Here is a 22,282-nt window from a genome sequence, read left to right as displayed (position 1 = left end):
ACATCTGGTTACAGAATAACCTTAGGTAATCATACTTCAAAAATGATTTTGCTTCCTTTTGTGATAAATGGCATTGTCTCTTCCAGAAGCAGACAATATGCAAAATGATCCTTTGTGATTATTTTCTTATTCAATTTTATAGGGTTCTGCTTTATGAAAGAGAATTTTTAAAAGATCTTGAATATAAAGTGAATCTACTCAATCACATTAACTTGGCAAAACAGGTTGAATGCAGTCAAGCAGTTATATTGAGAACTAGTTGAATTCAATTAAAGTTTATTTAGAAAGAAAATAATTGGTAATAATTTTCTCCCAAAATAAATGGTGACCAAATTATTCTTTTTATCCCAAAAAGAATAATTAGAATCTCTAACTTCCAGAACAGCCTTCAAAGTCCATCACTCCAAAACACATTGCTTCAATGCCATAAATGATATTTAGAATAGTCCAGGAAAGCTGATTTAACAGAAATATTGTACATTGGCAGTTAAAATTTGAATATATTCCCTTAGCCAAATTTTACTTTCATAATTTGAAAAAGGATCACTGTGCTCATGACACAGCTTTTATTTTAGACCTTTGTAGTCTAAAATATGTTATATTAAATTTCTACATCTCTGTCTATCTGGGCAGGATTCAGAATAAAAAGGCATAAACTAAAGAACTGTGGCAATATCTCTTTATCTAACCTGCTGTGACTTTGCAAGTTCCCCTTTCCTCAGTTATCTTATTTGTGAAACAATGATTGCCAATTCCAGTGTATCTCCAACACAGTGAATGAGAGATATGTACACTTCAAAAGTAAAAGGGGGCAGAATACTGCTTAATGATTACATTACATTTCCTCCAAGTTTTCCTAACTTCTCAAAATGCATAAAGCATCACAACAGAATCCACTACAAGATCTCTAATTTGGTGGCATAGACAAACCATTTTGGTGTTTCAATTTAGGACTATATGCTGAGAATTACATTTTTCATATCTTTGGTAACAATTTCCATCTTAAAGTGTTTAGAATGCTACATGTGCATGCTTCTTGATGATTATCTTCCAAGTTTATAAATGGGAAAAGTAGAGATTAAATATGTTAGCAAAGTTTGAAAGTCAGAGTTAAGGCCAAGCTTTCCCGATACCTGGATTATCCATGGAGGCCTATCCTGGTGATTTGATTGCCTCTTCAGCCCTCTTCACTCATGGGAAACATACTGGTACCTCTTTTTCCTAAACAATCACAGAATTGTATTTAGTATTAAATTCCAATAATTTTCATTTTTAAAAAAATTAAAATGATTTCCAGCATAATAGCCCATAATTACTTCAGAGTTAACTTTTCTAAGTGAAGATGAACATGCCATGCTTTTCTCTAGGTTTTTTTTCCCGTATATTTGATAATTACATCAAATGATGCATATATCACAAATTTGATTAAGTTCACCACAGTAAACACCAACAATGGGTACACTCAGCTCTGGGTTGAAATCATTGTAAAAGCCAGCAGCTGTTCTATGTAAGGGGCTAATTATGCATAATGAGTGTCTAACTTTAGAGCAACACAAAACACATTTCATCTAAAAATCAAAGAAATTGATGTGACATGCTCAAGTATCTCTTATGAATTTGTTGATTGTCCTTACTAATTCAAAGGATGAGGAGTGAGTGAGCACCTCTTTCTACTCTTGGCTCTTTTCTGAAAGACAGCAATTTTTCCTTTGGGAAGGACTTATGACCTATGCATCCTGCTGAATGATACTAAGTACCTTACTATTTAGATAGGAATACCTTAGTTTAGCACTGAGGTGCTGTGTATTGGCATTGAAGGCCAACTATGCTCTTCCTCAGTATACCTGCAAAATATAAAGGTACTTGGTGCTGTCAACATGTTGGCAAATTCAGGAAATCAACCACCAACTTCTCTTTTAACAACTTGCCTCATATTTATGAAGTATCATGGTCAAAGTGTATCTGAAACATACATATTTAAAGCCTGATGAAATATAAAACACTTCTGATCCTGCTATCTTCTTTAAATTTTATACATTACTTCAAAGAAGCAGCATCTATTTGTACTTATTTTCTCACATTCTAAGGCAGGCAACGTTGAGCCCTATATTGCTTCAGAATCCACAGAGGCCAATCTGCATTGCACTGTCCTCTGTAGGTACTTGGCTCTGTGAGAGAAGACAGCATTTCCATCTTGCTTATAATTCTATCCAAAATGTCAATCCCAACACCTGACACATAGTTGGCAATGAAGGAATATGCCTCGGATAAATAGAAATAGAACAATTGTGGTTATCCAAATGCTTTGAGCTTGAATGCTGTCTAGGTAATTGGATGGACAATTTCTTACAATTTTCATTTTTTTTTCTAATCTTTTTTGTCCTTTAGGTGATGTAACATACTATATTACACATGGTGAGGTGAGACCCTTAGAAGGTTGAATCATTCCGACTAATGGATGTACTATCACCAGGTAAATAATATGACCATTTAGGGAGGAAAATGCATACTTTTGAATCAGACTTTGGCTGGTATCCCAATGTATTTAAACCCTCTGACCTCAGGTTCTTTGTCTTTAAAACACCCACTTTGAAGAGTTGTTTTATTAGATGAGAAAATGAATATAAACTCTCTAGCATCACACCCAATAACAGATAATAGGTCTGAATTTCATATTAACTTCTTCCCTTCCCTTTATAGCAGTATATAGATGACTATTAGATTCAGATTGAGAATTTGAGTGAAAGAATTCTTAACAACACATTAAAATATTAACCCTGTCTTTTAACTTCACTGTAACCTGTGAATTACGCATCATTTTTCTGTTTTCACTTATAGCTTTGGAAGGCCTATCGTCTGCTTATTTGATCTATAGTCTCTTCATAAAACATATAAACTGGCTCTTGCCTTAAATCCAAGTTGCCCTTATCATCCAAATTAAGCATAGACATATAGACAGATTTATAGCAAGAACAGAAATGGTTACTTAAAGAAAATCAACATTAAACATTAAACTCAACAGGCCATATTAAACCCACATTAAATCCACCTGAGCTGCACTCTCCTCTTGACAGGGTAATTGTTAGGGGGACTAGTGAGGCTGAAGGGTGAAGTGATTGCACAGATGGTGGGAGGGTGGAAGACAGGTGTTTGAATAGACACAACCTTCTCACTAGGTCTGTCCAACTCAATGATTCTCAATATATTTTTCTTGCACCACAAGTTCCATTTTTATTCACAGTGGTTTTGCAGATGGTGACTGAGTAAATAGATACAAATGACAGTAAAGTGTGTTTTGTTTAAATATTAAACATGACATTGACATGGGCTGATCTAGCCTTTGGAAAGATAATTGTGTACAAGGTGTCCTTTTGTGATGACAGGCCCTAAGTGTTTAATGCCACCAGTGGCCATGAATCCTAAAAGCTACAAGCAGGTTTGGGTGCCAGAAGAGGATCATCAAATCATAAGAATTATATGTGATCCCTTACATTAGAGTGAACAGTGCATTGTCTTTCCTAGTCCCTATCACCATAGAAGGGAACAAGCATGTATAATAGGTCAGCTTACGTCAATATATTTACAATAACATACAGGAATATAGGAAGACAACAGGAAGCTACATTATGCTGAATTTGGCCCTGCCAGAGATCACTCCAAATGAACTGGCAGCATTTAGTCAAAAGTCCTTGAGATAGCCATGCTGGAATGTTAGAAGCTAGTCACTGTACTATGTAAGAAGTACAGATTTTGGACTCCATTGTTTCAGAATAAAGCAAAAGGGACAGGAGACTTGTCTGAAGAGGACTGCAATTGCATCCTAAACTCCATTAGGAAAGGATAATATGAGCCTTGCTGTGGAGAAAGTGAGTCAAGTTGGTAGAGAACCAAAGATCCGAGTTGTATTCTTTCTTTTATACACAGTGCTAGTGATGCCACTCTTTGACTCTAACCACATTCTGACCTTCAGCAAGATTCCATCTTAACAGAAAAGGACCACAAATTCTCACCCTACAGCAGCCAGATTAAAAGATTGTGGATACCGAGCATCACATTACTTTCATGGGGGACAAAGGCAAGTGCTGTTCTGCACACGGCACTCACAGGCTCACTGTCTCCATCCCTCTCATCAGTGCTTCAGCACTGAGACTGGTCAGAATGGTAACACGTGGGAGAAGCAGAAGGGCTTCTCTCTCTTCTCTCTGCAAACACATGCATAGGAAGCATTGCATGTGCTCTACCTGAGCAGGCTCCGTGGGACGGTAAACAAGTCTAGGATGTTGGAAATTAGAATCTTATTTACTTATTCATACAATATATTGAGTGCTTGTCAGCTGATAGGACCCATGGCAGGTGCTAGGAACAGAGGGATGTGCAAGATGGATGTGGCCTCTGTCTTTATAGGACTTATAGCCAACTGGGGGTCATAGCACATGAACAATTATACAAGTAAGTATTAAAGTATAATTATGTGAATTGATGTATATAGAAGAAGTAAACTTTATGGAGAGCACACACCTCGAAGTGGCCTGGCCTAGGCTGGGAGTCAGGAAATCTTATCTGAGGAAAATGGTGTTTATGCTGACACAGAAAGCACAAATATTGGTTAGCCAGATGAAGAACAGGGAAGAGTGTTTTAGTTTTGGGGCAGAACAAACATGAAGTCCCTGGGATGGGAAAGCATTTGCGCATCTGAGGAGGAAAATGAAGATCAGCACAGTTGAACATAAAGATGAGATTTGCAAGGGCAAGTTGGTGTAATTCCTTGTGGTAATGTATCCCTTGTGCAATGGGAAACTGTTGAAAAGTCTAAATAAAGACAGTGTGGTGTTATTTTTAAAAGTTCATTTTGGACCTCATGAATAACTAGAGATATCAAAGGTGGAGGTGGGAAAAGGGGCTAAGAGACTACTGTAACAATGCAAGTGAAGAGATGGTGGTGACTTGAACTAGGCTGGGTGATGTGAATGGAGAGAGACATATGCACGTGTGTTAATTGGCTTTTCCTGAAGCCTTACCTGGGCCATGTCCTTTTTCACAGCTAATTAGGCCAAAGCATTTAAATCATATCTTACTTTCTGGGAAAGAATTGCTTCCCTTTCTGTAAATGGGCACAGCAGTACTTGTATTGTCAAGACTAATGCTTAGTTCAGCCAGTCATCATCAGGAAGATTCTAACAGTGTAAGGCTAATTTGTGTACTGGATGATACTGGATTAAAAGTGAAGCTATAGTACTTCTACCCCTTGACAAGCTGTCCTCTATACATGGTACATTGAGAAAGCTGGTTGCAAGTAATTAATAAGATTACAACTGTAACTTAATATGATTAAGTGAAGCACCAAGGTGTACCATAAATAATTTAAACAGTCAGAATTGTAAATGAACAATCTGCATTTTATTTAGACCACCAATCTTTTCTTACCCAGGTAACTGACAATGGCTACTCTATGTCTTAATCCATTTGTTTCCTGTCTCTTTGTCCTAGCCCACTCTTCTCTACTGGGCTCTCTGTTGTCTGGTGGAATCCTCTGTGTTTCACCACTTTCTTGTCATGCCAATTCCCCTGCTCTCTGCTTTTGCCTTGTATTTCCTCCCCTTTTCCTGTTTACTTGGGTAGCTCTCTCTCCTTTTCTCTCCTATTTTCTTTGACCTGTCACTTCCCTTCTGCTGCCACACACTACACTGATTTCTTGCCCTCTCCTTCAGTTAGTTCTTTGCTCCTTTTTCTGTTCTGCTCTCACTGAAGTTTTCTCTTAAGAAAATCTTCTACTTTTCATAGGACAGAGGGAAGTTAAATTCCCAGCTCAGTAATGAAGCCCGTGTCTCTACTAAAGTCAGGAGAAGAAGCTGATTGGATAAGCCAGAGAGCTCTTGCCCTACTTCTGGGAAACAAAAATGTGCTATAACAAGGGATTTATCAAGGTTCTATCAATACCAGATCTTTTTTTTTCCCAAGACGTGAGCTTTTTGAGACTCAAGTTCTACCCCTAAAGCTTACTCTAGTAACAAATGTAAACATTTGTTACTAGATAGAGGTAAACAGCATGTATTGTACATACTAATATCATCACACACATCAAATTGTGAAACAATCACACAGTCACATCAGATCAGTGGTCATCAAATTTTAGAACTGGAAGAAACATTAGACAAATTTGAATAGCATGTTAATTGGAAAGAGTAATTAGGCATCACCTACTAAGAGGAGATCTTATGGCAATGAAATTGAGGACAGGTTCACGTTCATGAGATGAAGAGAAATGAACAATTTGAAGGAAATGGAGCATAGCCTAGCCATTCATGAGGCCTGTGGGAAGAAAATGTCAGGGGAAAAGGTCATCAGCATGAGGCACAACAAAGAACACAAGTGATGCCCACTTTGTATCTAGGCATATGGGGGTGTTGGACCAAGTGTGTGCAGCTGTGACATCAAACACTATGTTCACCCACTCATGAACTTTAGCAGCCAAATCCCATAAGTCACGGAAAAAGGATGATGAAGACTTGAAGTCATTTATGCATTCATTCATTCATTGAATAAATAATTATTAAGCCCTTACTGTGTGCTAGGCACTCTTCTTGCAATGAGAATATAGTAGTAAACAAAACAAAGTCTTTGTCGTTAAGAAGGTTATGTTCTTGTGTAGGAGACAGATAATAAACCCCAAACAAATAAATGTACTACTACTACTAATAATAATGATTGACACTTATGCTTACAATTGGCTAAAGATTCTTCTCATTGTTTTACATGCATTAACTCCCTTGATACAACCCTTTTTAAGGTAGGTATCATCATAATTCCCATTTTACAGATGAGACACAAACAGGTGAAGTGCCTTCCTTAAGGTCACATGGCCCTAAGTGGCAGAGTTATATAGTGTCAGTGATAAATATCATGAAGAAAAATAAAGGTCAAGAGATGCTGTCTACAGATCTGGCCAATGGAAGTAATATAATTTAGAGTAACAACAGAATATTTGGAATCTGAAATCTTGGATCAGTGTGCTACATCCAAGCTGTCTGATGTTAAATAAATTACATCATTTATTTTGGGCCTCAGATTTCTCATCTGTAAAATGGGGATGAAAAACCTAGTTAAGGAGTTTCTGAAAGCATAAAATAAGATTAAATTATGTAACAATTGTAAAGATTGAGCACAGTCCTGAAGAACATCATATGTATATTTTACATATATGTGTTATATATATTTTGTATATTTATATACGTGTGTGTGTCAAAATTAAACAACAGGGCTTGAAGCTCAGCAACAGCAAAAAAAAAAAAAAAAAAATGAGACGACAAATTGCCTGTTGCTGCATGTTTCTGGGATAAGATTTAGTAACTCAGAGGACTAAGAAGGAATATAAGAGACTCAGATCTCTCTCCAAGGCAAATGGACTCTTTCAAGAAGTGATCATTTTCAGCATATATGCAAAGGCAGATGCTCCCCGAGGAACTCAGACGCACTAGGAAAGAACAATGGAGTAGTTGGAGAGAAGCTGAACCCTAGGGGTTAGCAGGACTTTACATAACCCATAACCACAGGGGAAGCCCTGAAGTTGGAATGCATCACACAGCCCCTGTTGGTCATAGAACTTAGAGCTGAAAGTAAAAGAGCTGGGCCAGCCTGAAGCCTTGTTATTGAAAGACATTTCATCTGGCAATGTATAGGTGGCTCCTTGTACAGATCTAAAAGAAGAGAGCATGGCCTGAAGCAATGACGTCTGATTTCATTAGAAAACTTATACAACTTCCTAATGCTCCCTTTTCCAGACTTACTCTGTTCAGCAGGAATCTAGATGGTATTTCTCATTATTGTAAAGTGAAAAAAAAAAGTTATTTGTCACTAACGTGTTCCTCAGTTTTTTTTCTCCTTCCTATAATCATGTTCTTTGCTTATCAAACATTTACGATTCATTATTAATATTCTGAGATATGGCCAAGTTCATTCAAAGGATAGCTCTGAGACACATATTATTTTTGGTTGGTTGGTTGGTATATTAGAAAAACATAAGCCTCATGATTCCAGAGTAATTTTCTTGGTCAATCAAAAAGACTTTAGGAACCTTGACTTCTGACCAAGGTTAATGTAGAACAAAAGTTTAGTGCCAGCGTTAAAATGTATATTGGCATTGTGGTAAATGCTCATGGTTTGAAAATGAAGAATAGATTTTATGCTGGATTTTGCCAGTATTGTCTTCTGACATTTTTGGAAATCTGGCTAGCCTGTTTAGACATCCCTTTTTCAATGGTGAATGAGAATAGTAAGGGTCCATAATATTGGTGTGTTAGACAGTGGTGTAGCTTCAAAAGGATTTATCTCTACTGCATAGGGATAGTCAATCAAGGGAAAATAAATTAATGTAATACTTTATAGGGGCAGGAAGCAGGGAGAGTACAATGTAAGCTTTGTATTATATAATAAAGTATAAAGGTTGAAATGTAGTATCCTTAATGAAACTTGTTTTAAAATACTCTTTCAGACTACTTTTAATATGATATAGTACGTTTGAGAAGTGTCCTAGGAGAAAGTGCAAGGGAAAATAATCTCCACATATTTATCATTATCAATAGTAACACATTTCAATAGAATGCCTAAGTATGTGTGACCTTTAGTTGAATACCTTAAAAATGATTGCTGGTGATACACATTAGTGGAATCCACCTTGCTCTGTTCTTCTTCGTCTACCAGATACCCACTGGCCATTTTTGAGCCTTTCTAAAAGACACAAAACTGGAGATCCCAATTGCTTTACTGGCCTTCAGATTTTCACTAGACTTGATTCAAATTCCTAACCTTTCTAATATAAATTTCCTGAGACAAACAACCTGGAGTGACTTTTACCACTGAAACTTAAAGTTTGGTGTCACCTATACACCTAAGCAGGTTCTCAATAAATATGTGTAAGTGTATTCATGGGCAGCTCCAATGTGAGCAATCAGCACTGTCTTTTATTTGAAGGATACTGTCCTTTAAGTGTGAAGTCATGCTGACATTTAATGAATGGAGTATCTATGTTTGCTACAGTGTTCTGAACCATGGGCCCCTCAGAGCAGTGACAATTAGAGATTCAAAAAGGCAAGCAACAAAAAAAGAAGAAGGTTAAGAAAGAAGGCTTCAGGGAGGCCACCCTGTAAACCTGAAGAATGCTTTGAGTAAAATTGGGAGAGTGGTCTTTGTGGAAATGCACATATTCATAGCTCTGGATAGAATGGATAGATGGACTTGTAGGCAACTTTTGAACAAAAATTATTGCCTCTTTTGTATAAAAAAGTCAGTTTCACATTGACTAATTTTTTCAAAGTTTTTTCTGCTGTGTTTCTAGCAACTCAAAAGCAATATTGCATGATTCTATGTCTAGAAAATCCCATAGTCTCAGCCCCAAAGCTCCTTAAGCTGATAAACAACTTCAATAAGGTCTCAGGATACAAAATCAATATGCAAATATCACTAGCCTTCCTATACATGAACAGCAGCCAAGTTGACCACCAAATCAGGAATGTAATCCCATTCACAATTACCACAAAAATAATAAAATACCTAGGAATACAGCTAATCAAGGAGGTGAAAGATCTATATAATGATAATCACAAAACATGGCTGAAGGAATCAGAGATGATACAAGCAAATGGAAAAACATTGCATGTTATGGATAGAAAGAATCAATATTAAAATGGCCATACTGCTCAAAGCTATTTACAAATTTCATTCTCTTCCTATCAAACTACCAATGACATTCTTCACAGAATTGAAAAAACTATTTTAAAATGCATATGGAACCAAAAAAGAGCCCAGATAGCCAAGGCAATCTTAGGCAAAAAGAACCAAGCAGGTAGCATCACAATTACCTGACTTCAGACTACACTACAGGGCTACAGTAACCAAAACAGCATGGTACTGTTTTGTACTGTACGAAAACAGGCACATAGACCAATGGAACAGGGTAGAGAGCCCAGAAACAAGGCCGCACACCTACAACCATTTGATCTTCAGCAAAACTGATGAAAACAAGCAATGGGGAAAGGATTCTTTAGTCAATAAATGGTGCTGGGATAACTGGCTAGCCATGTGCAGAGGATTGAAACTGGACCCTTTCCTTACACCACATACAAAATCAACTCAAGGTGGATTAAACACTTCAATGTAAAACCCAAAACTATTAAAACCCTGGAAGGCAACTTAGGCAATACTATTCTGGACATAAGAACTGGCAAAGCAACTTATGAAGATGCCAAAAGCAATTGCAACAAAAGCCAAAATTGACAAATGGGATCTAATTAAACTAAAGAGCTTCTGCACAGCAAAAGAAACTATCAACAGAGTAAATAGACAACCTCCAGAATGGGAGAAAATTTTTGCATTCTACCCATCTGACAAAGGTCTAATATCCAGAGTCTACAAGGAACTTAAACAAATTTACAACCCCATTAAAAAGTGGGCAAAGGACATGAACACTTTTCAAAAGAAGACATACATATGGCCAAACAAGCACATGAAAAAGAACTCAATATCACTGATAGAGAAATGCAAATCAAAAGCACAGTAACATACCATCTCACACCAGTCAGAATGGCTATTATATTTTTAAAAAATCATAAATTAGTTCAACCATTGTGGAAAGCAGTGTGGTGATTCCTCAAAGGGCTAAAAACAAAGCTACCATTCTACGAAGCAATCCCATTACTGGGTATATAACCAAAGGAATAGAAATTGTTCACAGAGACACATGCACGGCTATGTTCACTGCAGCACTATTCACAATAGCAAAGACATGGAATCAACCTAAATGCCCAACAATAGAAGACTGGATAAAGAAAATGTGGTACGTATGTACCATAGAATACTATGCAGCCATTAAAAAAGAATGAGATCATGTTCTTTGCTGGAACATGGATGGAGCTGGAGGCCATTATCCTTAGCAAACTAATGCAGGAACAGAAAACCAAATACTACATGTTCTTGCTTATAAATGGCAGCCAAGTGATGAGAACACATGGACACAAAGAGGGGAGTAATAGACATTGTGGCCTACTTGAGGGTCAAGGGTGGGAGGAGGATGAGGAGCCGAAAAAAATAGCTATTGGGAGCTAGGCTTAGTACCTGGGTGATGAAATAATCTGTACAACAAGCTTCCATGACATGGGTTTACCTATGTAACAAACCTGCGCATGTACCTCTGAACCGAAAATAAAAGTTAAAAAAAAAAAGTATATATGTAAATTTAAAAAAATTGTAAATATTTGAAGAATATATATTCATAGCATGGATAATATGGATGTATTTGACAAGGAAAAAATGTTTTTGCAAGATTTACTTAAGAAACAAAAGGAGCACTGTGGCTTGTTGGGTTCACCTCAGCCATAAATTACTTTAACATCTGGCACAATAGGCTCTGAATATACAGTTGTTGAATAAACGAAGAAATGTAGTGATCCATGAAGAGTGGAATCTGTAAAAAGTCTTTTGAGTTTTGGAGATATAAAAACAGAAATAGACTGGTCACAGTGGCTCATACCTGTAATCTCAGCACTTTGGGAGGCGGAGGCGTGAGTATCTCTTGATCCCAGCAGTTTGAGGCCAGCCTGAGCAACATGGTAAAAAATCTCTACCAAAAAAAAAAAAAATACAAAAATTACCCAGGTGCTGTGGTGCATGCCTGTAGTCCCAGCTACTCAGGAGGCTGAGCTGGAAGGATGGTTTGAGCCCAGGAGGTGGAGTCTGCACTCCAGCCTCAGCAACAGAGCCAGACCCTCTTTCAAATAAATAAATAAATGAAAATAAGACCAGAAATGCTCACTTTACTTTTTCTTTTTTTCCTAAGTTTATTAGAGCCCCTCTCCATAACTTCAGTGTTCCTTCAGCTGACTCTGCCTCTTCAATGACTCTCCCACCATGGCCAGGCTAACAGTGTGTGCTTTAACAGGGATGGTGGTGACACCCCACACTCAGTAAGTCTCTCTGGGCTCCAGTTCTCACCTATGTCCTGAATGCCATTGCTCTGGTCAAGAATACCTGTCCTCTCTTCCACTGCTTGACTCTCAATTATATTCTTTACCCAGCTGCTACTGTGTTGCTGGTTTTAAATGTAAGTATGAGCTTTGGCCCCTTTCTTTATCACACAAACCATAATCTGTGGAGTTTTTCTGTCTCACCTTTGTGCTTTACCCAGGCCTTAGGTCTAAGACTGTGGAGTAACCACCTAAATGCAAGAGCTGTTTGAACACCGGTCTCTCAGTCTCTTTCCTACCTCTCAGGCTACAGTGGCTGGGTGTGCCAAAGATTCCTTAATGGCCAGTGTAACTGACTGATGTGTTTCTTCGGGAAGCTTCTCCATACCTCAGACAAGCGCACACCCAGAGCTTGAAATCACAGGCCTATAGACTCGACCTTTTCTAGGTAGTTCACTAGAAATAAAGGAGAAGCCTAGGCTTCAGGAGAGTTCTAAAGGCCCTCTGTGTCCTGAGGCTCAGGAGTATACTCCACAGGGGTTGATCTGAGTATGGCCAATAGGACCAGGGGCTAAGCATTTTAACCAGAGCATCCCCAGACTCCAGGCTGGTGCCTAGAAATGCAGTAGCAAACAGAGGTCCTGCCATCCTTTCTTCTCAGTATGGCTATTGCTGGTATCTAGGTTTTCAGAGGGGTTTAGCCTACCTACCTGCTCTCATGCTCAGCAAGAGAAAGAGAGATAGACAGGGTCTGCCCTCCAGCCAGAAGCCTACAGCCTCCCAGCAGCAGCAGCAGCATGTATAGAGGCTCATGCGGGAAGAGAGGACCTAGGAAGCCAGATATGGGCCTTTTCCAGTCCTTCATAGAGAGCAGTGCTCCATGTGCTTCTCCCCTGCTCACAGGCGATCTGTTTCTCTCTCAGGACTGAGATGATGACGTAAGGAAGTAGTCACAATGCAGTATGGATAGCAGGCAAGAACTGGGGTCCCGGGGCCGCACTGCCTGGATTCCAAGCCTGATTTTGCATGCATGACTTGAGACTTCAGGTAATTTGCTTAAACTCATTGTAACTCAGTTTTTTCTTTATAAATTGATATTTCATCATGCAACAACTGTTTATTGTGCTAATTATTTGGGAAGGGTATAATTTTGGGGGCTAGGATATAGCCATCAACAAACCAGATAACATTCCCTTCCACTGTGCAATGTTAAGTTCTAGAAGGGTTATAAGCAATGCACAAATACATAAATTTCTTCCGGGAGATAAGAGCTGTGCAGAAAAATAAAGGATGGCAAGGGAATAAGCAGTGGGGTAGAGTATTTTCATGATCAGAACAGTGTTCACTGGGGAGATGACATTTGACCAAAGGTCAGAATGCCATGAGGAGTAAGCCATGCATATACCTGGGAAATGGTGTTTTGATTAGAGGAAACTTCAATTGCAAACACCCTGAAGCTATAAGCATGCCTGAGATCATGACATGATCTATTAAATACAGCTGTTGTGACGTTAAGCGAGTTAGTTCATTAAAGTTGAGCCTGCTAGATAAATATTTCTTGATTAATATTAGGTATTAGTATTATCAGAATGCTTCATACTTTCTGGCCCAGCTGGTCCACTTCCACACCTGACCTGTGGCCTCGCTGATGTTGGGGGACACTGCCACCTGCTGCTTCTTGTTGGTAAACCATTGAGTGTGAGTAGCATGTTGAGAAGCTGATGTGGAGTCTGATCTTCTGCCCTTGGTGTCCCTGTATCTTGGCTTCTTCTGGCTAGATGTTCACTCAGCTCCTTAAATCCACTCTGTTTTCTGCTTCATCAGATTTCTACCATTAGTACTGCCTATGTAACCTGTCAAGTGTCAGCTTGCCTTCCAACACAGTGCCTGACATCCGGGACAATTGTCGTATAGGGAGATGTCTTTAAACACAGAAGACTGCTTTCAATACATGTTTCACTAGGGCCTGTGCTTCTGCCAAATGGCTATCTTTGGCTTTGAGCCTAAGAACCCATGGAGAAAAACAAAGATACCGAGTTATGGTGGAGTCTAATGAAAGAAAAATGGACCATCTCCCCCAGAGCTACCACTGCTTCAATGCATTCACCATTTAAGGCTGGTACCTGCTCCCACAGACTCATGACTTTCTGAAACAGCTCTGTTGAATGCATTTGTAATTTGCCACTAAAAAAATTATACTTCCACGTGTTTACAACCTTGTCCATATCTGGGAAAGTGACAAGTAGAAAGTTGGCTTTCTAGTCCTTTCTGAAGGAAGGGTCTGGCTTTGGTCTGTCTGTGCATACAATGGTGCTGTTTGGTATATGCAGAAGCCTGGGTACCTACAGGATTTGCTTAGTGAATATATCTTATATGACCTTCTGGTCCATCACACTTACATAATCCCCTAACATACCATCCCATAGTCAATAACAATAACATCAATTACAATAGACATTTACCTGAGATCCTATTAAAAAGTCATATGTTGGCTAGGCACGGTGGTTCATGCCTATAATCTCAGCACTTTGGGAGGCCAAGGTGGGAGGATGACTTGAGGCCAATAGTTTGAGACCAGCCTGGACAACATGGCAAAACCCTGTCTCTACTAAGAATACAAAAATTAGCCGGATGTGGTGGCAGGTGCCTGTAATCCCAGCTACTCAGGAGGCTTGACACGGGAATGAGTTGAACCCAGGAGGCAGAGGTTTCAATGAGCTGAGATTGCACCACTGCACTCCAGCCTGGCCAATATAATGAGACCCTGTCTCAAAAACAAAACAGATGTTTTGCTAAAAACTTTTTATTCATTATCTCATTTCAACCTTGCAACAATCCTATGTGACCCAGATATCCCATACATCAGCAGGTTGTAAGATCACACCTCCCATGAATATCCAAACCACAATAATCTAGGTCTCCTTTCCTTATTACTGTCAGAGGTCCAGTGGCTTCTCCAGTTTCCCTTCCATGAATCTCTTGGAACCCCTGGGAAATTCTTCCTGTCCCTAAACCTGTCTATCTATGGCATGTTGGTTTGGGTTTGCACTGCTACTGGGCTCTTCTGAAGGTCTCCTCTTCCTGTCCAGAGACTCTTTTCATTCAGGCATCAGCTGCTATTCTCCTGGCACAGCTTTGTCTGAAGTGTAGGCTCAGATGCTTCCCATATTTTCCTATAGTGATAGGGAAGATTGAGCTGTAATGTGTGAGACATTTATGATGGCTTTGGGGAACAGAATGAATTAATGCTCAGAGGACTTAATACTGATTATTAGATATGGTTACTTTGGGAGTCCTCGGGCTCAAGCCCCTTCTAAAGCCCCAGCGTGCAGTGCATAGAGCTTTTAGCTCCCTCCTTCCAGCATATTGCAGGGGTCAATTTAAAATGCTGGCACTTGGATATCCTTGCAAATATCTCTTGTATTTTGAGTCTAAACTTCTTTTTTCTCCAGTCCTAAACAGAGGGACATTTATCCCATATTATCTAAAATCTTACCCTTGGGCTTTCATTTTCTACCTCTGGATGGGGAGCAATCTCATCTCTATCCACAGGACCTTACCCTAAGGCCCCCAATACGTAAAAACACCATAAACCAACATATGGGGACATTTCTCAATTTCTGAGTGATTCCCTGCTGACTCAGGGCACACACGAAGCCTAAATAGAGCTGTCCAGATTGAGCCTTGGCATTCCCAGATCAGTCCCTTACAGACATGGGGCTAAAACCAGCTGCCACACCCTCCCTGACACCTTTCAGCCTCTGCTCCCAATCTCCATTGTGTTTTTTATGTGTTATCCCATTGAGTTCTCACCATGGTCCAGGCGAACAGATATAACTGCCTTTTGCCACTCACTATGCACAAAGTCAATGAGATTAGAACTATTATTAGGTCCATGTCACAGGTAAGAAAATCCAGGTTTAGAAAGGCTAAGTAACTTGCTCAAGGCAGTAGACATTTATACATAGAGGGCACCTTGTGTATTCCACTTGCTTTCATCCAGTGCTGCCCTCTCCATCAAAGATATTTATTATCTCTAGGAAACCCTTAGCCGCTTCACTAACTACCGCTCTGTCTAGTTGGCTTTCTGGCTTTGGAGCGGGCTACTTGTATCACCACTGATCTATGCACATGGACGAGACAGCTCTCACACCACAACCTTAGGACCTCCACTTCCCTGACCCCTCCATCTGGAGATCGTCCTTCTCTGCACTGCTGTAAAAACTTATTTTTTTTTCTTAATACACATAGCATAGCATTTTATTATTTATTACAGAAAGTCCTCATTAATCACTACAGAGAGTCTTACACTGTTCTCCCATGCCTTTTATTTCAGTAAGTGCTGTATTTGTCTTCTGCATAAAATTAGAACTCGAAGTTATCCTGAAGGAGTATGCCTTAAATGTATTTTTGTTATCTCTAAAGAATGTAATGTTATGCTAGTTGTCTATAAATAAATATTGGCTTGATAAATCCTTTATAGGAATTAACCAAAAAGGAAGGAACTGGTATAAATAAGTCAATAATGTTCCTTAAAATACATGTTTTAAATTATTTTTCATATTGCCAGTAAACTTTAAAATGTTAGAAATTGTCAATGATAATTCTAAAGCAAGTAGCAAAGCCTTTTTATCTTTTAAAAAATTTAAAAATTTTTAAAATAAGTGGTAAAAAAGGAAACAGACATGTGGTTTTTAATAACTTGGAAAAAAGGTTAAACCGTTTCTTAGCGTTTCTGAGTAATAATTTCCACATGTTAATTGTTAGATAGTCTTATCTTAACGTTTTCTCAAGTGTCTCCGGATATCTTTGTCATCTACTTTATATAAGTAAATTAACAATGTGAGCTTTGCAATTTAAAAAAAGAGATTTTTGGTTTGATTTCAAAGACTATTGTTTAAAAAAGGCAAATTCCATCACCTAATTTTGAAGCACTTAGGTTTAATGGCGTTCCTTTTAACATAGGTTTAATAAAATCCTGAATTAAAAGCTCAATTAGTTTACTATATGCTTTGTGAACAGCACCTTTTTTTCTGCCTTTTCAAGAAACTATGTTGCTTTCTGATTACACATGATTTATCTTTGGTCTTGCTTCTTAATGTTTCTGGAGTTAAAAAAATATCTTATGGCAAAGTTAAATCTACTTTAGGAACATTCACATAAAAAACCAAAGATGATCTCATGGGCCATTGCTATGCCCTTAAATAATATGAACTTGATTAAAATCAGACGTTGAAGTAGATGACATTCACTGGAAAGTTTTCATTTCTTTCCTATTTTCTTAAAATCCCCAGAAACTTGTTTATTTCAGCAAAGAGCCCACCCTCTTCCAAACACATCAGCCTTTGGAAAGCTTTATTTAAATGCCTCTGCCGAATGAAAGGCTCTTTTCATGCCATTTCAAGCCCCGAAGTACCAAAAGGGTAAATAACTTGAAGTATCATTTTTGACTGACTTGGCTTTGAAACAGGCACAGCCTGCGTAAACAGCTGCTCAGCTGCGCTGCGAGAAGCTCACCGCCTCTCTAAACATTTCCCTCCGTTATCTCCTAATGTTGGTAACAATGATAAACACCTTAATTCACTGGATTAATGAGTTAGAGCCCACAGAAAAGGACAAAACCCATAACTTTCCCACAAACTTAGTTAAATGTCAAGGTTTTTAAAGGCCTAGTTAGCAAGTATATTAGATGAGATATGTCAGTTTCCCAATTTACGACTCTGACTTGTCTCTTGTGATTCCTTATAGCCTCTAGCCATTCTCCTCTTACCTGAGGCATTCTGTGGCAAAAACCTGATGCTTCCAGTCATTCTGCATTCTTGTGTTTCTTCAAAAATAATTGGACAGGCACCTTTCCATAAACAATCATCATTAGTTATATACAGTACACAGATAAGAATACCACACCAATAAGTTTCAATGGAATGTCTTGAGCCAAATAGTAATAATTTGGCCTGCGTGTTACAGATGTGATTGACAGAGAGTTAATGCACTTAGCACTTTTCCAGGAGGCTCTGAGTATTAGCTTCTTGATGCTCAGAAAGTCCTGCTCCCAGAAAAGTGACATAGACGTTGACCATTGAGTTTGTTGCTATTCAATAGCCGATTCCGTCTCCAGACTCTATGATTAAAGTCATTATAGGAACTGTCAGCAGAGGGGAAGAAATAGAAACTGTCACAAAAAGCAACTGTCTGAAATGTTAAAGATTTCCATAATGTTTTAAAGCAGGGAATTTTAACTTAATGAAGATCAACTTAAATTATAAAGCTGCAAGCTTCAAATATTTTCTGCTAGATTGATTATTGCCATATCCCTCCTGTGTTTTTTTTTTAAGTCTTAGAAAAATTCTGAAGAAAACAAAAGCAAAAACAAAACAAAACGTTTGTACTTATGGCTATGAACAAAGTTTACAACATAAATTCATGAACATCTTTCAAGGGTCTGTGCTTAGAAGTATGTATATTCTGTGGAAAAACTAATGAAATGAAAATTCAAGCTTAGTAAAATAAAAGCACATAATTTGAAAGTTTCCAGTATTTATATTCGAAGACCATGATAAGTACAATATTCAACTGAAAACGATAGTTCCAATCTAATGATGAGCTCATACGTGTTTACAAGTTGTTACAAGTTATATTTTTCCTAATGTTAAAATGAAAAATCCTGATTTATAATTACGATTTATTAGTGTTTTTGTAATCTTATATATACAGTATTAGATATAGACTATTAAAATAATTTATATTAAACATTTTAAAAATGTGTTAATTTTTAAAAAGTGGATTTTGAATACATAATCAAGTATTAACACTATTAGATTATCAATTAATGTTTTAGCTCATTTTGTACTGTGTTTAAAAGCAAACAGGAAGTCAGAAAAACTGTTGCAGACCAGGGGAGCCTACCGAGACATGATGACTACGTGTAATGTGCTATCCTGAATGAGATCCTGGAACAGAAAAGAGATACATAAGAAAACTAGTGAAATTCAAATAAAAGTGTAGAATTCAGTTCTCTAATATTTATTCTCAGTTGTGGCAAATGTAACATACTAGGGTTACGTTAGGACTGCCATGGGACATTGGTACATTAAAAGATCATTGATCTTAAATTCAAATTAAACTGGTGTCCTGTATTTTATCAGCTAAATCTGGCAACCCTGATAGTAATGTAAGATGTTAACAACAGGGGAAGCTGGATGAAGTGTGTACAGGAACTCTCTTTAATATCCTTGCCACTTTTCTGTAAATCTAAAATTTTTTCAAAATAAAAAGTATCTATAAACTTAAAAAAAAAAAGTGGGAAAATGTATAGCCCCCAAATGCATTTTGCTTGAATATTTTAGTTGGAGCATTTTATACACCTAAGAAAAATTAAAACCTGACACTAACCTAAGCATTATTATTTTTTCAATATGTAAACAAGTTTACCCTTTAAGAAATGTATGCTTTAACCCCATTTGCCTGTGAGAGGAGAGACTGAAACAATAATACTAACAGTAATATTCTACTATTTATTTTTCTTTTCTCACCTGCTATGCCCAGGTTTTGACATTAAGAATATTGTGTTTGATATTTTCTGCATTAAAAACCACTTTAGGCTTTGGTTCCATTTTACTCCCAGTCAGAAAGATCAGAAAAAGCTCAAGTAACACAGTGAGAAACTTTATCCACTGAATGAGACATTATCCATTCCACCAGACTGCAAATCAAAGAGTATCTCTTAGGCTGCTTAAAAATTCATTTTAAAATCTGATCCTGATTGTACTTTTATGGTAATTTCATACCATCAATCATCCTTTTACCTTTAGTCTCTGGGTCCACTGCTCTCCCCATAGAGCTCATTCACTCTACCTCATTATAATTCCTTAGGTGAGAAAACAGGGTAAGAAACCTTAACAGAAAATGAGAGAAAGATGTAAATTTCTTGAGAAAAGTCAGGTTCACTAAGAAGCAGAGCTAATGACATGTTCTGATCTTTTGTTTTTGGATTAAAATATAGGAGGAAAAATGGACCCCAATAAAGCAAAAAAAAAAAAAAAAAAAGTCTCCATGCAAATAAGATAGTTGTAATCTGCCTTCAATCTCAATTTTATACCTTATAGTTTTTACCTGTCATGGTTCTGACTTGTTTCTGCCATTAGAAGTGAACAAAAGAAATATTTTTTGAAACTCTCCGGAACTTTTCTTTCCTTGTGTGATGTTTGCCTGCCCTTCACCGAGGCCACCTCCTTTCTAATTCTGTTTTCAGTGAATGGAATTACCAGAGTGAATTATCAGCATGCAGCTATAAGCCACAGAGAGCAGGCCCCTCTCTAGGTATATAAGTTCACACAGAGTTATGGGAAATCAATAATATAACTTTGGTTATTACTCTCCATTTGGCAATGTATATATGCCTGCTCCTGCTAACAATTAATCACTGGAAGAAAATAGCATGTGGCTGTGTGTCAGCTGCAAAGTGCTCATGGCAAGTGAAATGATTTCTAACATCCAGTTTAAGTCAAGCATTCGTTCAGCCTTTTTCAGCATGATTCAATTTTACTAACAATAAATGTTATATTTTTGCTCCATTGATTTGAATGCTGACTCCAGTGTAAAGCATATTTCTTAGAGCAACAAGAAATGCAGCAGATAATAAACTCAGCAGCGCAGCTCAGCCTCGGTACACTTAGATTGGAAGAAAAAAATGGCCATTAACCACAAGGGAAAGGACTGATTTCTCTGAAATATCAAGTCCAGCTGCACTATCATTTCTAATGTCTTTAACAAAATGTTGCCATAAACCACAGATGCCAATAATAGCAATAATCCCTCCAAAATGGGTTGTTACCAGCAGTTAGTGACCAGTTTCTTAGTTAATGGCCTGAGGGAAAAGGCTTTAAGAAAGCTGTATTCACTATTTCCTCTCAGGCAATTTAACTGGATGCATTAAACTGCATTTTCATTGGGATTTCAAAATGTTTGTGCTCTGACAAGGCGCTCATCCTAAGGTCTTTTGATTAAATCTCCATCTCCACAGTCTTAGGAAGGGCAAACAAGCAACGGATCTAAGTGTGGAGGTGGGATAATTTAAACAGTCTCTTAATTAATAACTAAGCGACAGTCTGAAACATATTCAAATACATGTGCCGATATAATCACGGGGAGCGTCTTTGTTCTTGATTTAATGCTCTGTGCCATTGATAAACTGTAACTTGACCCTCCCTTCATTCATTTCTGTGTGGAGATGATAATCCCTGCCGCCTTCACAGGGGGGTTATTGTGAGGATCAAAGGTAATTCTATTGGTGAAAGAGATTGAAAGCTACCTGGTGTTTGGGATCATAAGGCAGGAACTGCCAGCCAGCCGCTTCCTTCGTCAATAGTAACCAGGTGGGCTTTGACAGAGCGAACTAGTTAATTCTCACATTTGTCCAGAGGGTTAAATTTTAAATCTATATTGCAAAGGAGGTTGGGGGTGGGAGTGAGGAGGTGACTAAGGAAATGAGTTTTCAGTAATTGCTTCTAGCAAGAGTCTGAACCCATTCAAATTTAGATTGAAAATTCAAGATTTAAGGGATTCACTTTTATTTTAGGGCTTATAAACCACCAACCCCACTTTGTTTGAAAACGTAAATTTTTTATCAGATGTCATAAGATGTCTGATTATTATAGGAGAGTTTCTGTTAGAAACAAATTGCACCTAGCATGCAAATTAACTCAGGCCTATAGACTTCAGACTTTGAAGCGATTACAAGGAGTTTTTAAATTCCACATGAGAAAAAATGAGAATGTCATAATAATTCATATTGGAATAAACTGCCTGATGTACATGACCTCAGAGATGTTTTACCAATAAATGTGAGAATAGCTGACATAACTATATTTCAGGCGATAATCTGATAACATCATTGAAATGGTCATTGCTATGTCATTATAATAATAATGATAATGTCAGTATAATAATAACATCTGCCTTTGAAGAGCTTCAAAATAATTTTGTATATGCCATCTTTTTTGATGCATTGTTTTTCCTGACCACACTTAAAATAATTTCCTTTCCTGATTCATATTTTATATATGTAATTAAAATATTAAAATGAACTATGGCCACCAAAACATTTGTTTCAATGTGTTAATCATAGGAATAACACTTCTAGATTTAAATGCAAATGTTCTGACACTATTTATATATCAAACATAAATCATTCAGAAACCTGAATAGGTTACATAGTATTATTTAATTCATCTACTTCCACAGTCTATTGGTTTGAAGTGAAACATTTCAAGTGCTCATTAATCTCAAACATTAACCTAACTTTTTAAATAAAGGCAAAAATGATTGAC

At 37.6% G+C, this 22,282-nt stretch overlaps 1 pseudogene; it reads right to left on the bottom strand.

The window, feature by feature from the left end:
• Nucleotides 1–4,011: 4,011 nt before the first annotated feature.
• On the bottom strand, nucleotides 4,012–4,838 carry LOC100968113 (uncharacterized; annotated as a pseudogene).
• Nucleotides 4,839–22,282: the final 17,444 nt, after the last annotated feature.

This window comes from Pan paniscus, chromosome 3 (assembly GCF_029289425.2).
Source record: "Pan paniscus chromosome 3, NHGRI_mPanPan1-v2.0_pri, whole genome shotgun sequence".
Lineage (NCBI taxonomy): Eukaryota > Metazoa > Chordata > Mammalia > Primates > Hominidae > Pan > Pan paniscus.
Note: the sequence above shows the minus strand (reverse complement) of the source record. Positions and strands in the feature narration are given on the sequence as shown.